The following is a 15325-nucleotide window of genomic DNA, read 5'->3' as shown; positions in this document are numbered from 1 at the left end:
TTTGTATCTAACCCAATGTTTAGAACAATGCTTGACACATAGCTTGACACAATTTTAATAAACTAATGGAGCAGAAAGGATTGGTGAAGTAGGGATGTTCTTGAGAATGGAATTCTGGGGCTCCTTGATGTGACATTTCTATAAGGAGTGTAACTCTCTTCATATGAAAGTCTGGAGTCGTTGCACGTTTTAAATTCAAATGATTTCTTTAGCCCCTAACGATTTCATCCAGCAACCCATCCTATCCCTCCAAATCTCCCCTACACCCAAATTCTTATCATCATCATCATCATCATCATCATCTTCGTTTTCATCATCACAACATTTCCAACACTGAAAATCTGAGAAAATAATGATACTTCAATCAATCAATCAATCAATCAATCGTATTTATTGAGCGCTTACTGTGTGCAGAGCACTGTACTAAGCGCTTGGGTAGTACAAGTTGGCAACATATAGATACAGTTCCTACCCAACAGTGGGCTCACAGTCTAGAAGATACTTGCGAAATACTCACTATCTATTAAGCACTGGTATAGATAGGTGGTCCCTCATGGGTCTCACATTCTATATAGGAGAGAGATAGGTATTGATTTCCATTTACAGATGAGGGAACTGAGGCCCAGAGGAGTAAAATGGCTTTTCCAAGGTCACAGAGTAGACAAGTGATGGAGCTGGGACTAGAACCCGGCCCCTCTCTGAGGCCCAAGCTCCTTCCACTAGGCTATGCGGCTTCTCGAGACTAGAACAATAGCCACTGGAGAGTGAAAGGTGAAAGGACTCAATAAGGGAGGAGTAGAAAAACAAGTGTTTTCGAGAGGTGGCATGGTCCGGGATACAGGGCTTGGGTCAAGGGGTTAGATGTTACAAACATCAGGGAGACCAGTTATTATCAATGATATTTTATTGAGTGCTTACTATTTGCACAGCACTGTACTAATAACTTGGAAGAGTACAGTACTAGGGAGTTGGTAAACACATTCCCTTCCTGCAATGAGTTTACAGTCTACAGAAATAAGTCAATCAATCAATGGCATTTATTGAGCGCTGACTGTGTGCAGAGCATGCTACTAAGCAGTTGGGAGAGTACAATAGAACAGAGTTGGTAGATGCTTACAGTCTGTAGTGGGAGAAGGACATTGAAATAAATTCCTGATAGGGGAAATGATCAGTTAGTCAATCATCAATCAAGTAATCCCTAAATCAACAGTCTAAAAATACCCAACACAAATAATCAATCAGTCGATGGTATTTAGTGAGCACTTACTGTGTTCCAAGTACCGTACCAAGTGTTGGGAAAAGTACAATACAAAAAAGTTGATATACATGATCCCTGCCCACAAAGAGTTTACAATCTAGAGGACAGCTGGGCAGGAGGAGAATAGGGAATGAGGACAGGATAGTGTATGAGAAGAGGGAGACGGACTATTCTGCCAACGAAGTAGTAGTGAAGATATGTCAATTCTCCTCACCTTGGGGCAAGATAATTTTCAGCTTTCAGGACGTATTATTGACCTCTTTCAGAAGAAAAGGTCATTTTCCGTTAGAGAACCAATATGAGAAGCAGCATGATGTAGTGGATAGAGCACGTGCTGGGGAGTCAGAGGTCATGGATTCTAATCCCAGCTCTGCCACTTGTTTACTGTGGGACCTTGGAAAAGTCCCTTCATTTCTCTGTGCCTCAGTTACCTCATCTGTAAAACGGGATTGAGACTGTGAGCCACACATGGGACTGGGACTATGCCTAACCCGATTTGCTTGTATCCACCCGGCGCATAGTACAGTGCCTGTCACACAGTAAGCGCTTATTATTATCATTATTATTATTATTCTGGGCATAACATCCTCCCTAGAGCAGCTTTCATAGCCTGATTCCTCAAGCTGTAGATGACAAGGTTCAAAGCCGGGGGCACCATGGAATAGAAAATGGACAGAAGCAAGTCTAGACATGATGGACAATTAGAGGATGGAATTAGATATTCAGAAACACCCGTGGAGATGAAGAAAATCACAACTATGATATGGGGCAGGCAGGTGGAGAAGGCTTTGGACCGGCCCTCTGCCGACGGCATCCTCAGTACAGCCAAGAAGATGCAGATGTATGAGGCGATTATGTATGTGAAACAGACAGAAAAGGAACTGGCAGACAGGACAATGAGTGAATATTCACGTATGTTTCCTTGGGGACCAGAGAGCTTCAGAAGCTGGGGGATGTCACAGAAGAACTGGTGGATCACGTTGGACCCATAGAAAGTTTCGGAGAAGGTGGCTACTGTGTGCATGAGGCCGAAGAGGCGCCCGCTGAGCCAGGAGGCGGCTGCCATCTTCCCACAACCCCCTCTGTTCATGACCACCTCATAGTGCAAAGGGTGACAGATGGCAACGTAGCCGTCGTAGGACATCACTGTGAGCAGGACCACCTCAGAGACAAAAGTCAAAACAAAGAAAAACACTTGCAGAATGCTGCCCCGGAAAGAAATGGAGTTGTCTTTGGTCATTGAATTGAAGAAAGAGTTGGGGATGGTGACAGAGATGTGGCAGAGATCGGGGAAGGACAGGTTCCTGAGGAAGAAGTACCTGGGGGGGTGAAGGCGCTGGTCGGGGGTGGTGACGGCGACGATAAGGAGATTTCCTGTCAGGACCGCCAGGTAGACCAGCAGGAACAGTGTGGCATGGACCAACTGCAGCTCCCGGACCTCTGAGAAACCCAGGAGCAGAAATTCCAACACGTCTGTGCCATTGGCCACCTGAGTGAAAGGACAGTTTGGAGGAAACTACAGTTTTGAGACACAACAAGAACATATAGTTTAATAAATGTTTGAAAACAGTTGTGACAAAGGTCCACATGTGGACTAAATCTGCAAGAAAGCACAGGAGTTTTTGACAAAGTTTGCCTCTCAAATTCCCCTTCCCATAACTCTCCTGATTAACCAGTTATTTTTCTTGGTCTCCTGGAGTGTAATACCTCTGGCCTCAGAGTCCTAGTACCTCAGAGTCCTAGCACTAATAATAATAATAAAAATAATAATTGCGGTATTTGTGAAGTGCTTACTATTTGTCAAGTACAGTCTTCGCGGTGGTGTAGATTTAAGATAATCAGGTCCCAACTGGGGCTCAAAGTCTAAGTAAGAGGGAGGGCAGGTATTGAATCCCCATTCTAGAAATGAGAGAACTGAGGCACAGAGAAATTAAGTGACTTGTTCGAGGTCACATAACAGGTAATTGGGAGAGCAGGATTAGAACCCAGCTACTCTGACTCCCAGGTTTATGCTTTTTCCACTAGGCCAGCTGCTTGGTCTAGGCATTACCACGTACTGAACAGTGGGACTGTGAGCCCACTGTTGGGTAGGGACCGTCTCTATATGCTGCCAAATTGTACTTCCCAAGCGCTTAGTACAGTGCTCTGCACACAGTAAGCGCTCAATAAATACGATTGAATAGTGAAAAAGAGCATAGAAAGTTACCACTGTTCCGGCTTAATATTCGCGAAATAGAACTTCCTCCATCTAGCTCCAAGAACTTAATTTTTTCCCTTCTGTTTGTCTAGAAAACCTACTCCCGGTATAGTTAAGTAATGGTTTTAGAGTAATAGAAAATGCCTCCCAATACTAGTAGTTGATGCCTAGGATATCTAGTACAGTGTCTCAGAGCTTAGTACAGTGCCTGGCACAAAATAAGCGCTTAACAACTGCCATTATTGTCCATAAGACGTTACTTTCTTTTGGGACTGGGGGACACTGGTTTTGCCTACCTCAGCGTACCAAGAATGAGCTGTGAGGGTCATGCAGCTAGCCGCATATGTAGAGGAAGCGGGAAGGGGGAACTAGGGAATTTGCTAAAAGGCAAACTTTCTTCCTGACTCCTCGCCGAATTAAACAGTCAATGAGATTTATTGGTGCTTACTGTGTACGGAGTGTGGTACTAAGCATTTGAGGGAATAATGGCAATACGTGGGGAATTTGTAAAGTGTTTACTATGTCCCAAGCTCTGCACTGAGTGCTGGAATAGATGCAAGAAAATCAAATTCTAATACAGTCCGACCTGATTTTCCTTTTTTTCCTATTTAAGTGCTTACTATTTGCTAGGCACTGTACTAGCGCTGGGGTAGATATAAGATTGGACACAGTCCATGTCTCACATGGGGCTCACATTGCTAATCCCCATTTTACAGATGTGGTAACTGAAACATAGAGGAATAAAGTGACTTGGTGTCCCTAGGTGAACCCAGGGTACCCATCATCTCAAGGTCAAATACTACCTTGTGACTGCCCTAGTCATCAAGGCAGAACTCAGAAATGCGAGTGGGATACCGGCCCCACAACCAAAACTGTTAGATTGACAGCCCAAATCTGGAATACAGAAGGTGTTCCTCACCCCCGTGACAACCAAATTAGGTATGGAGGATGAGAGGATGGCGGAGATTGGATAAATTGATGCCAGAAGCTGAAATGGCCTAAAAGCACAGGTGATAAATACCTGCGGCCTCTGACCAGATGCAGAGCATCGAGAACTGCAGCAGCCGGCTGCAGGTTACCTCTGCAAATAGCATGAGAAGCTTACTCTGCCTGAACCAACTAAGGAGTTGTGGGATGGGTGAGTGTCCCATCCCACTGAACCGTCGTGGGGCTGGAAGCTGAGAACTTCGCCAAGGGTGGGTGATGCCTAAGTGTATTTATCCCAAGTGGGAAATGCATGTGGGTGGGAGCTAGTCGCCTCACCATGTGTGAACAAACCGTAAGTGAATTCCTCTTGGGTGGGACCTGGTTGTTTTACCACGTGCGAGTAACATATAAGTATATTCCTCCCGATAGGGAAGCTCTAATATCATTAAATGATCATATTCCTCCCAAAAGTGAGGTTCATTTCACCGCATGCAAGATTACCAAATAATTCAATTTGTCTCACGAAATAAATTTTGTATAAAACTCAGCCTTTCCGTCCCCGGTTTCTCTCACTAAGCTGATTCCTAAACGAACGCGTCCCCGAGCATGGGGTGACACTTGCCCAAGGTCACACAGCAGACAAGTGGCAGGGCTGGGATTAGAACCAAGTCCTTCTGATTCCCAGGCCCATGTACTAACCACTAGGCCACGCTGGTTCTCCAGAACTATCTACACCAGCTACCTACTGTGTCTATCCCATCACTCAGTACAGTGCTTAACATATAGTAAATGCTTAACAAGTACCATTATTCTATTATAACAAATACGATTATTATTATCATTACAAAAAGCCTCTATTCTTTCCATGTTTTTTATTATCTTGTGTCTACCCTTAACACTTAGTCCAGTGCTTGACATATAGGAAACGTTTAACAAATAACATTATTATATTATAATAAATATGATTATCATTACAAGACTGTCACTATTCTGTCCGTATGTAATTGGATGACAAATAGTTGACCTTATCAGTTTTCTCTCTTTGACTACTTTTCCCTACAGAATGACTACATTCTGTTTCTACATATGGCAAGGGCCCATTTTGGATCATCTTGGAACAAAAACTTTGAAATTATATTAATCAATCAGGTGAATCACTGGCCTTCAATGTCCACTCAATCACTCACTCAATCAATCATGTTTACAGTGCAGAGTACTGTACTAAACACGGAGGAGTACAATATAATAGGATTGGTAGACATATTCCCTGTCTACAACTAGCTTGGAAGAGTTAAACAGAAGCAAGGTACATTTCTCTGACCTCAGGAACCTTACCCCAGAGCTTAGCACAGTGTCTGGAACAATGTAGGCGCTTAACAAATATCATATAAAACAATCAAAGCACATGTTCTCTGCTCTCAAGGATCTTTCAATCTAATTCATTCAATCAATCGTATTTGTTGAAAGAACGGCTGGAGAGATGAAAGAAGAACCAGGAGAGGACCGAGTCTGTGAAGCCAAGGTTGGATAGCGTTTTGAGAAGAAGGGGGTGATCCACAGTCTCGGAGGCAGCTGAGAGGTCGAGGAGGATTAGAATAGAGTAGAAGCCATTCGATTTGGCAAGAAGGAGGTCATTGGTGACCTTTGAGGGGGCGGTTTCTGTGAAGAGCAGGGGACGGAAGCCAGATTGGAGGGGGTCAAGAAGAGAGTTGGCGGTGAGGAAGTCGAGACAGCGAATGCAGATGATTAGTTCTAGGAGTTTGGAAAGGAATGGTAGGAGGGAGATACTGCGATAACTAGTAGGGAAGGTGGGGTCAAGAGAGTGTTTTTTTAGGATGGGGGAGACATGGGCATGTATGAAGGCAGAGGGGAAGGAATCAGTGGAGAGTGAGCGATTGAAGATGGAGGTTAAGGAGGGGAAGCGGGAAGGAGCTAGAGATTTCATAAAATGAGAGGGAATGGGGTCTGAAACACAGGTGGATGGGGTAGCACTTGAGAGGAGGGAGGAGATCTCATCTGAAGATATGGGAAGGAAGGGGAAGTGGTGGAGAGGGTTCAGAGCGGGGGTATGGAGAAGGGGGAGGGGTGACTTTGGAGACCTCAGACCTGATGGAATTAACAGACAAAAATTTTAGTCCCAAATAGAGATTTAGATTCTTTCCTGCTCTACCCCACCGGAAAAATTATACCAAAGGCCACTGAATCTGTTTGAGTTCACAAACTCATCGCAGTCCCTTGACGCTTACCATATGGAAATGCAGAGTTTTTTTCTGAGACAAGGGCAGTCTGGAGGGATGACTGTCAGACAGGTGGAACAGGTTAATTTGAAATCCTATCCCAGCTCTCTTACTGACTCGCTGGGAGACCCGGGCCAAGTATCAGCCTCTCCCTGTGCCTCAGGATCGTCATGGGAATGAAGAGGGTGGAGAGTGGAAGGAAGTTGTTTACAGGGTCAGATCACACAGCATGAGGGATGATCTCCATCCATGAGGTGGTCAGTGTTTCAGATCTTCTGCTGTCATTAAAACACCCTGAGACCCACAACTACACTCAAATATGTGTCTGAAATGCTCTGACGCACAAATCCGTTTCATCATATCTCAGTGTATCAGAGGGACACTGGTGATATTTAATGACCTAAGGTGACTTTTGGAAACCGGAGTCAAGAGGAAAGTCCCATGAAGGCAATTAGTCCCAGTGGGCACTGTTTCGAGATGTGGTCTGCTGGGAGAGAGAGAGGAGAAAGGAGGAGGCAAAAGAGAATTTTAGTGCTGTTAGAAGTTCATATTTCTAGACTGTGAGCCCGTTGTTGGGTACGGATTGTCTCTGTTGCTGAACTGTAAATTCCAAGCGCTTAGTACAGTACTCTGCGCACAGTAACCGCTCAATATATACAACTGAATGAATATTTGCAGAGGCACAATTTTTGTTTAATGGGAAAAGCATAGGTCTGGGTACCGGAGGTCCGGGGTTCTAATCCCAGCACTGCCACCTGCCTGTTGTATGAGCACGGGCAAGTCACTCAACTACTCTGAGCCTCAGTTTCCTCAACTGTAAAATGGGGATTCAATACCTGTTCTCCCTCTTACTTGGACCGTGAGTTCCATGTGGGGCTACTTGTGAAGAGCAGCGTGGTCTCGTGGGGAGCGCATGGGACTGGGAGTCAGAGGAACTTGTGAAGAGCAGCGTGGTCTAGTGGGGAGCGCATGGGACTGGGAATCAGAGGACTCAGAGGCCATATCCAAAACTGACCTTCTTATCTTCTCATCCAAATCCTGTCCACTCTCAGACTTTCCCATCACTGTAGATGGCACCACCATCCTTCCTGTCTCACAGGCCCATAACCTGGGCATTATCCTTTACTCCTCTTTCTCTTTCAACCCACATATTTACTCCGTCACCGAATCTTGTCGGCCCCACCATCACATAATCACTAATACCCGCCATTTCCTCTTCATCCAAACCGTTACCACGTTAATATAATCACTCATCCTATCCCTCTAGATTACTGCATCAGCCTTCTTACCAACCTCCCAACCCCCTGCCTCTTCTGACTCCAGTCCAGACTTCTCTCTGCTGCCTGGATCATCTTTCTACAGAAACGTTCAAGACATGTCACCCCAACTCCTCAAAAGTCTCCAGTGGTTGCCCATCCATCTCCTTATCATACAAAACTCCTCACCATTGGCTTTAAAACACTCCATCACCTTGCCTCTTCCTATCTCACCTCGTTTCTCTCCTACAACCCAGCCCACATACTTCACTCCTCTGGTGCTAACCTTCTCAGTGTGCCTCGATCTCACCTGTCCCACCGTAGACCCCTGGCCAACATCCTACCTCTGGCCCGGAACACCCTCCCTCCTCAGATCTGCCAGACAATTACTCTCCCCAGCTTCAAAGCCTTACTGAACCCATATCTCCTCCAAGAGGCCCATAACTAAGCCCCACTTTTCCTCATCTCCCACTCCCTTCTCCATTTCCCTAACCTGCTCCCTTTGCTCTTCCCCTCTCTCCCAGCCCCACAGCATTTATGTCTTTAAATGTAATTTTATTAATTTGTACTGATGTCTGTTCATTTCTACTATCTGTCTCATCCTTTCAAGACTGTGAGCTCGTTGTGAGCAGGGTTTGTCACTCTTTATTGCTGCATTGTACTTTCCCAAGCTCTTAGTACAGTGCTCTTCACAAAGTGAGTGCTTAATAAATATGATTGAATGAGTGAATGAATGAGTCAAAGGATCTGGATTCTAATCCCGGCCTCGCCATTTGTCTGTGGAGTGACTTTGGGTAAGTCACTTTTTTTCTCTGTGCCTCAGTTCCCTTATCTGTAAAATGGGAATTAAGACTGTGAGCCCCATGTGGAAAATGGACTAGGTCCGACCTGACGATCCTGTATTTGAAATCTTGAAACCAGCTCTTAGTACAGTATCTGGCACATGCAAATGCTTACCAACATCATCAATAGTATTTATTGAGCACTTACCATATGCAGAGCACTATACTAAGTGGTTGGGATAATTCAATGCAACAGACTTCGTAGACACATTCTCTGCCCACAACATGCTTACAGTCTAGAGAGGGAGAGAGACATTGATATAAATACATAATTCATAATGCTGATTGTATAGACATGTACATATTTGTTGTGGGGCTGAAGATGGGATGAATACCAACTGACATTACCATAAAAAAGGGAATGGTGCCAAATTGATTAGCGTTTTATTCTACCCCAGGTCTTAGAACAGTACTCGACAAGTGGTAAGTGCTTAAAAAATATTATCATTATTATTATTATCATTATTATCATAATCAATTCACATCTTCCAGAATAGGGATAATACCACTTTGGTCTGACACTCTATGAAGTTGACTCAAATTCTCTCGAAGTCTATTGTCCTCAGCACTGGGATGATCTGAACTCTCTGGACCCTCATAGATCAAGGCCGTGGCCCAAACCGACCCCCAGGACTCCCCTGGGAGCAGACCAGGCTCAACACCAGTCAGACAACTGTGCTCCTAAGGAGACCAATCCCTTTATGTGTGCAGGACACTGAACTAAGTACTTGGGAGGGTAAAATGCAACAGAGTTGTTGGCATGTTCCCTTGTCACAGTGACTCTATTAATGGTATTTATCTATCTAGTCATTCATTCATTCATTCACATTTATTGAGTGCATACTGCATGCAGATCACTGTACTAAGCGCTTGGAAAGTACAAGTAGACAGGCATCAGTATCATCAATATAAATACATAGAATTACGGATATATTCACATCATTAATAAAATAAATAGAATAATAAATATGTACATATATACACAAGTGCTGTGAGGTGGGGAGGTAGAGGAAGGGGTAGTTGCAGTGAGGGGGAGGGGAGGAGGAGCAAAGGAAAAAGGGGGCTCAGTCTGGGAAGGCCTTCTGGAGGAGGTGAGCTCTCAGTAGGGCTTTAAAGCGAAGGAAGTGTGCTAATTTGGGCAGATTGAGGGAGGGAGGGCATTCCAGGCCAGAGGTAGGACATCGGCCAGGGTCCGATAGTGGGACAGGTGAAAAACGATGCACCAGTGGAGGAGGTTAGTGGCAGTAGGAGCAAGAGTGTGCAAGCTGGGCTGTAGAAGGAGAGAAGGGAGGTGAGGTAGGAGGGGACAAGGTGATGGAGAGCTTTAAAGCCAATTGTGAGGAGTTTTTGATGGATATGAAGATAGATGGGCAACCACTGGAGATTTTTGAGGAGGGGGGTGACATGCCCAGTGAGTTTCTGTATAAAGATAATCTTGGCGGCAGAGGTGAAGTGTAGACTGAAGAGGGGTGAGACAGGAGGTTGGGAGATCAGGAAAGGAGTACAGACCACTGTAGTAAGAGCTTGGGAGAGTACAACAAAGCAGATTTGTTAGACATGCTTCCCTGTCCCATAATCTATCAGTCAATCAGTATGTTTAATGAGTATTTCTTGTGCAGGACACTGTACTAAGTGCTTGGAAGAATAAAAACACAACTGTGCTATATATCATGTATTGTGATATTTGCATATAATATGCATATATATTCATTAAATTAAATGTATTGAGCTCTAATTAGTGTACAGAGCACTGTACTAAGAACTTGGGAGAGTAAAATACAACAGTAAACCGACAGATTCATACAATTGTATTTTTTCATTAATTCAATCGCATTCATTGAGCACTTACTGTGTGCAGAACAATGAATAATAATAATAATAATAATAATAATAATAATGTTTTTTGTTAAGGGCTTACTATGTACCAAGCACTGTTCTAGCGCTGGGGTAAATACTAGCTAATCAGGTTGGAACACAGTCCCTGTCCACATAAGGCTCACACTCTTAATCCCTCATTTTCCAGATGAGGTAACCGAGGCACAGAGAAGTTAATTGACTGGCCAAGATCACCCCAGCAGGCAAGTGGGCAGAGCCAGAACTGGAACCCACGACCAAGCTCAGGCTCTTAGCCATTACGCCATGCTGCCTTCCCAAGCGCATGGAACAGTGTTCTGCACAAAGTAAGCACTCAGTAAATACCACCAGTTGATGGATTATTGGGCAGGTAGGAAAATCCAGCAGCCCTCAGCTGTGGAGAGTCACGGGTTCTTAGTTGTGATTCCACTGCCCTCTGGCGGCTGCTCGCAGGTTTTGCCCATGGCAACTGTAGCCTCCCCTAGGGTCTTCTTCCCAAGGAGACCCTTGTAATAATGGTAATAATAATAATAATAATAATAATAATAATAATAATAATAATAATAGTAATGGTATTTGTTAAGCGCTATGTGCCAAGCACTGTTTCTTATTTGTGACTCCACTGCCCTCTGGCGGCTGATGGGAGGTTTTGTCCCGGGGAAACTGTAACTCCCCGCCGGTGTCTTCCTTTCAAGGTGACCCTTGGCATCATAATAATAATAATGATAATGGTATTTGCCCTGTCCACAATGAATTTACAATCTAGAGGGTGTGAGAGAGATATTGAGATAAATGAATAAATTACAAATATGGACATATGTGTTGTAGTGTTGGGAGCGGGGATGGATAAAGAGAACAATTCAGGGTGATGCAGAAGGGAGTGGAAGAAGAGGAAAGGGGGGGCATAGTCAGGGAAGGCCTCTTGGAGGAGAAGTGCTCTCAATAACGTGGAGAGAGTTATTTTCTGTAGGGTTTAAGGAGGTAGGGCACTCCAGGCCAGATGCAGGACGTTGGCGAGGGTTCGCCGAGGTGATAAATGAGATAGAGGTACAGCGAGAAAGTTAGCATTAGAGGATTAAACTGTGCAGGTGGGATTGTAGTAGGAGAGTAGTTAGGTGAGGTAGGAGGGCCCAAGGTGATTGAGTGCTTTAAAAGCCAATGGTATGGAGTTTTCACTTGATCTGGAGGTGGATGAGTGTCTACTGGAGTTTCTTGAAGAATGGGGAGGAAACACGTTCTGAACTTTTTTGTAGAAAAATGATCAGGGAATCAGAGTGAAGTATGGACTGGAGTTGGGTGAGACAGGAGGCTGGGGAGGTCAACAAGGAGGCTGATTGCAGTTACTCCAGGATGAATAGGATGAGTGACTGTATTAAACCTGGTAGCAAGTTTGGATGAAGGAGAAAGGGCTGTTTTAGTGATGGTATGAAGGCGGGATCGACAGGATTTAGTGGTAGATTGAAAATGTGGGTTGAATGAGGGGGTCAAGGATAACTCCAAGGTTACAGGCTTGTAAGACAAGAAAGGATGGGAGGGTGCCATCTACAATGATGGGAAAGTCAGGGAGAGGACAGGGTTTGGGAAGGGAAGGAAAGGAAGGAGTTTTGTTTTGGACATGTTAAGCTTGAGGTGATGAAAGTACATCCAAGTAGACATTGTCTTGAAGGCAAGACGGTATGCGAGCCTGCAGAGAGGGAGAGACATCAGGGCTGAAGATGTAGATTATCGATGTCATCTGTATAGAGGTGGAAGTTGAAACCATGGGAGCAAATGAGTTCTCCAAGGGAGTGGAATAGAAGGAATCCAGAACTGAACCTTGAAGGATCTCCCAACATTAGGGGGTGAAAGGCAGAGGAGGAGCCAGAGAAGGACAGCTGAGAATCAGTGGCCAGGGGAGAAAGGTGGAGAACCAGAGAGGATGGTGTCAGTGAAGTGAGGTTGGATAATACTTCCAGGTGAAGGAGGTGGTCGACGGTGTCAAAGATATCCTAAAGTCAGTCAGTCAGTCAATTGCATCTATTGAGCACTTACCTGTGCAGAGCACTGTACTAAGCGTTTGGGGAGAGTACAATAGAATGATAAACAGACACATTCTTTTGCCCACAGCGAGCTTGCAGGTCGAGGAAGATTAGGATGGAGTAAAGGCCACTAGATTTGTAGAGAAGGAGATAATTGGTGACCTTTGAGAGGTTTAGTTTCTGTAGAGTGAAGGGGACGGAAAGCCGGATTAGAGGGGGGTCAGGAGAGAATTGGAGGAGAGGAATTTGAGATATCCGGTGTAGACAATCTCGCTCAAGGAATTTGGAGAAGAATGGTAGGAGGGGAATTGGTCGGTAACTGAACAGAGCGCCGGGGTCAGGAGAAGATTTGTTTAGGATAGGGGAGACATGGGGCATGTTTGAAGTAGTGAGGAAGAAGCCCTTGACAAGAGAACAGTTGAAGACAGCTTTTAGGGAGGGAAGAAATGAAGGGACAAGTGTTTTGATAAGCCACGAAGAATGCGGTCGGGACGCGCAGGTGGATTTTGAGAAGAGGCAGGAAATCTCATATAGAGATACTGCTGGGAAAGATACGATATGTATCTTTAAATTATATCATCATCAATCGTATTTATTCAGCGCTTACTATGTGCAGAGCACTGTATTAAGCGTTTGGGAAGTACAAATTGGCAACACATAGAGACAGTCCCTACCCAACAGTGGGCTCCACAATCTAAAAGGGGGGAGACAGAGAACAAAACCAAACGTACTAACAAAATAAAATAAATAGAATAGATATGTACAAGTAAAATAAATAAATAAATGAAGAAAGTAACAAATATGTACAAACATATCTCCCTCCCTGGGCTTTGACACCTTTCTTCATCCTTCCATTCAAGTCCCATCTAGTGAGCGCTTCCAGTGTGCATAATAGATAATGATGATGATGGCATCTAGTGAGCGCTTTCCAGTGTGCATAATAATAATAATGATGATGGCATCTAGTGAGCGCTTCCCAGTGTGCATGATAAATAATAATGATGATGATGGCATCTAGTGAGCACTTCCAGTGTGCATAATAACAATAATGATGATGGCAATCTTTAAATTATATGTTATAAATGACTTATTTATTCATATTCATGTCTGTCTACACTTCTAGACTGCTAGCCTATTATGAACAGGGAATGTGTCTGGAAATTCTTTTGAATTGTACTCTCCCAAGCGCTTAGTACAGTGTTCTGTACAATTGATTGATGGATAACTGAGTTGATAGTCACATTCCCTGCCCACAATGAGCTTACCGTCAAGAGGGCTATAAGTTCTTTGGGTAACCCAAGCTCCACTTCCCCATTTGCTACCAATTAATCCACTCAATATATCTGGTGTCTATGGTGCTCAGAGCACTGTATTAAGCACTTAGGAGAGTATAAGAGTGATAATAAAAACATGATCCTTGCCGTTAAGAAGCTTACACTCTAGTGAAGCTATCAGAAAGACATAACGTTGTTTTCAGTGAGGAAGTGATAAAGAGAGGTACAACTGGTGACAAGAAAATGGAAAGATAGGTGTGAGTAAATGAGTGCTGAAATAGGAGAATGTGTACATGTCTATAAGTGGCTCTGAGGACGTAAGTGTTGATGTGACTATTTGGGGGGACACAAAGGAAGTAGCATGGCCTAGTGGAAAGAGGACTGTCCTGGTAGTCAGGTGATCTGAGTTCTAATCCCTGATCCACTACTTACCTGCTGTGTGAATTTGAGCAAGTCACTTCCCTTTTCTGTGCTTCACATACCTCATCCGTTAAATGGGGGTTCAATCAAAAATCAATCAATCATATTTATTGAGCACTTTGTTCAGAGCAGTGTACTAGAAGAGTAATAATAATGACAATAGTTATCATTATTATGGGCCTTGTTAAGTGCTTACTATGTTCCAAGCACTGTTCTAAGTAATAGGGATGGGTTACTCAGTTTGGACACAGTTCCTGTCCCTCAGGGCCCACAGTCGTGGTCCCCATTGTACAGATGAGGTACCAGAGGCCCAGAGAACCTACGTGACTTGCCTAAGGCCACACAGAATACATGGGTCAGATCCTCTGACTCCCAGGCCCGTGTTCTATCCACTAAGCCACGCTGCTTCTCAGTATAATAGAGTACAATATAACAGATTTGGTAGACACATTATCTGCCCACCAAGAGCTTACAGTATAGAGGGGGAGACAGATAATACTATGAATAAGTAAATTGAAGTTATGTATACGTAATCAATCAAGTTGTATTTATTGAGTGCTTACTGTGCAGAGCACTGTACTGGAAGTGCTTGGGAGAAAACAACACATAATATAATAGACACATTCCCTGCCTCAATGAGCTTACAGTCCAGGGTGTTGTGGGGCTTGGAGGTAGGGTGAATAAAGGGGTTCAAGTGCATGGGCGGCAGAGAAGAGAGTGAGAGAAGAGGAAATGAGGTCTTAGTCGGGGAAGGCCTCATGAAGGAGATGAGGATTTAATAAGATTTTGAGGGTGGGGGAGAGTGGTTGCTTTTTTGCTCCTGCAGATGGACTAGCAAAGGGGTTAATCAATTCATTCATTCATTCAATCGGTACTTATTGAGAGCTTACTGTGTGCAGAGCACTGTAGTAAGCGCTTGGGAAGTACAAGTTGGCAACATATAGAGACGGGCCCTACCCATCAGTGGGCTCACAGTCCTAGAAGGGGGAGACAGAGAACAAAAACAAAACATATTAACAAAATAAAATAAATAGAATAAATA

Source organism: Tachyglossus aculeatus, chromosome 24 (genome assembly GCF_015852505.1).
Source record: "Tachyglossus aculeatus isolate mTacAcu1 chromosome 24, mTacAcu1.pri, whole genome shotgun sequence".
NCBI classification, from domain to species: domain Eukaryota; kingdom Metazoa; phylum Chordata; class Mammalia; order Monotremata; family Tachyglossidae; genus Tachyglossus; species Tachyglossus aculeatus.
This window is presented reverse-complemented; position numbering follows the sequence as displayed.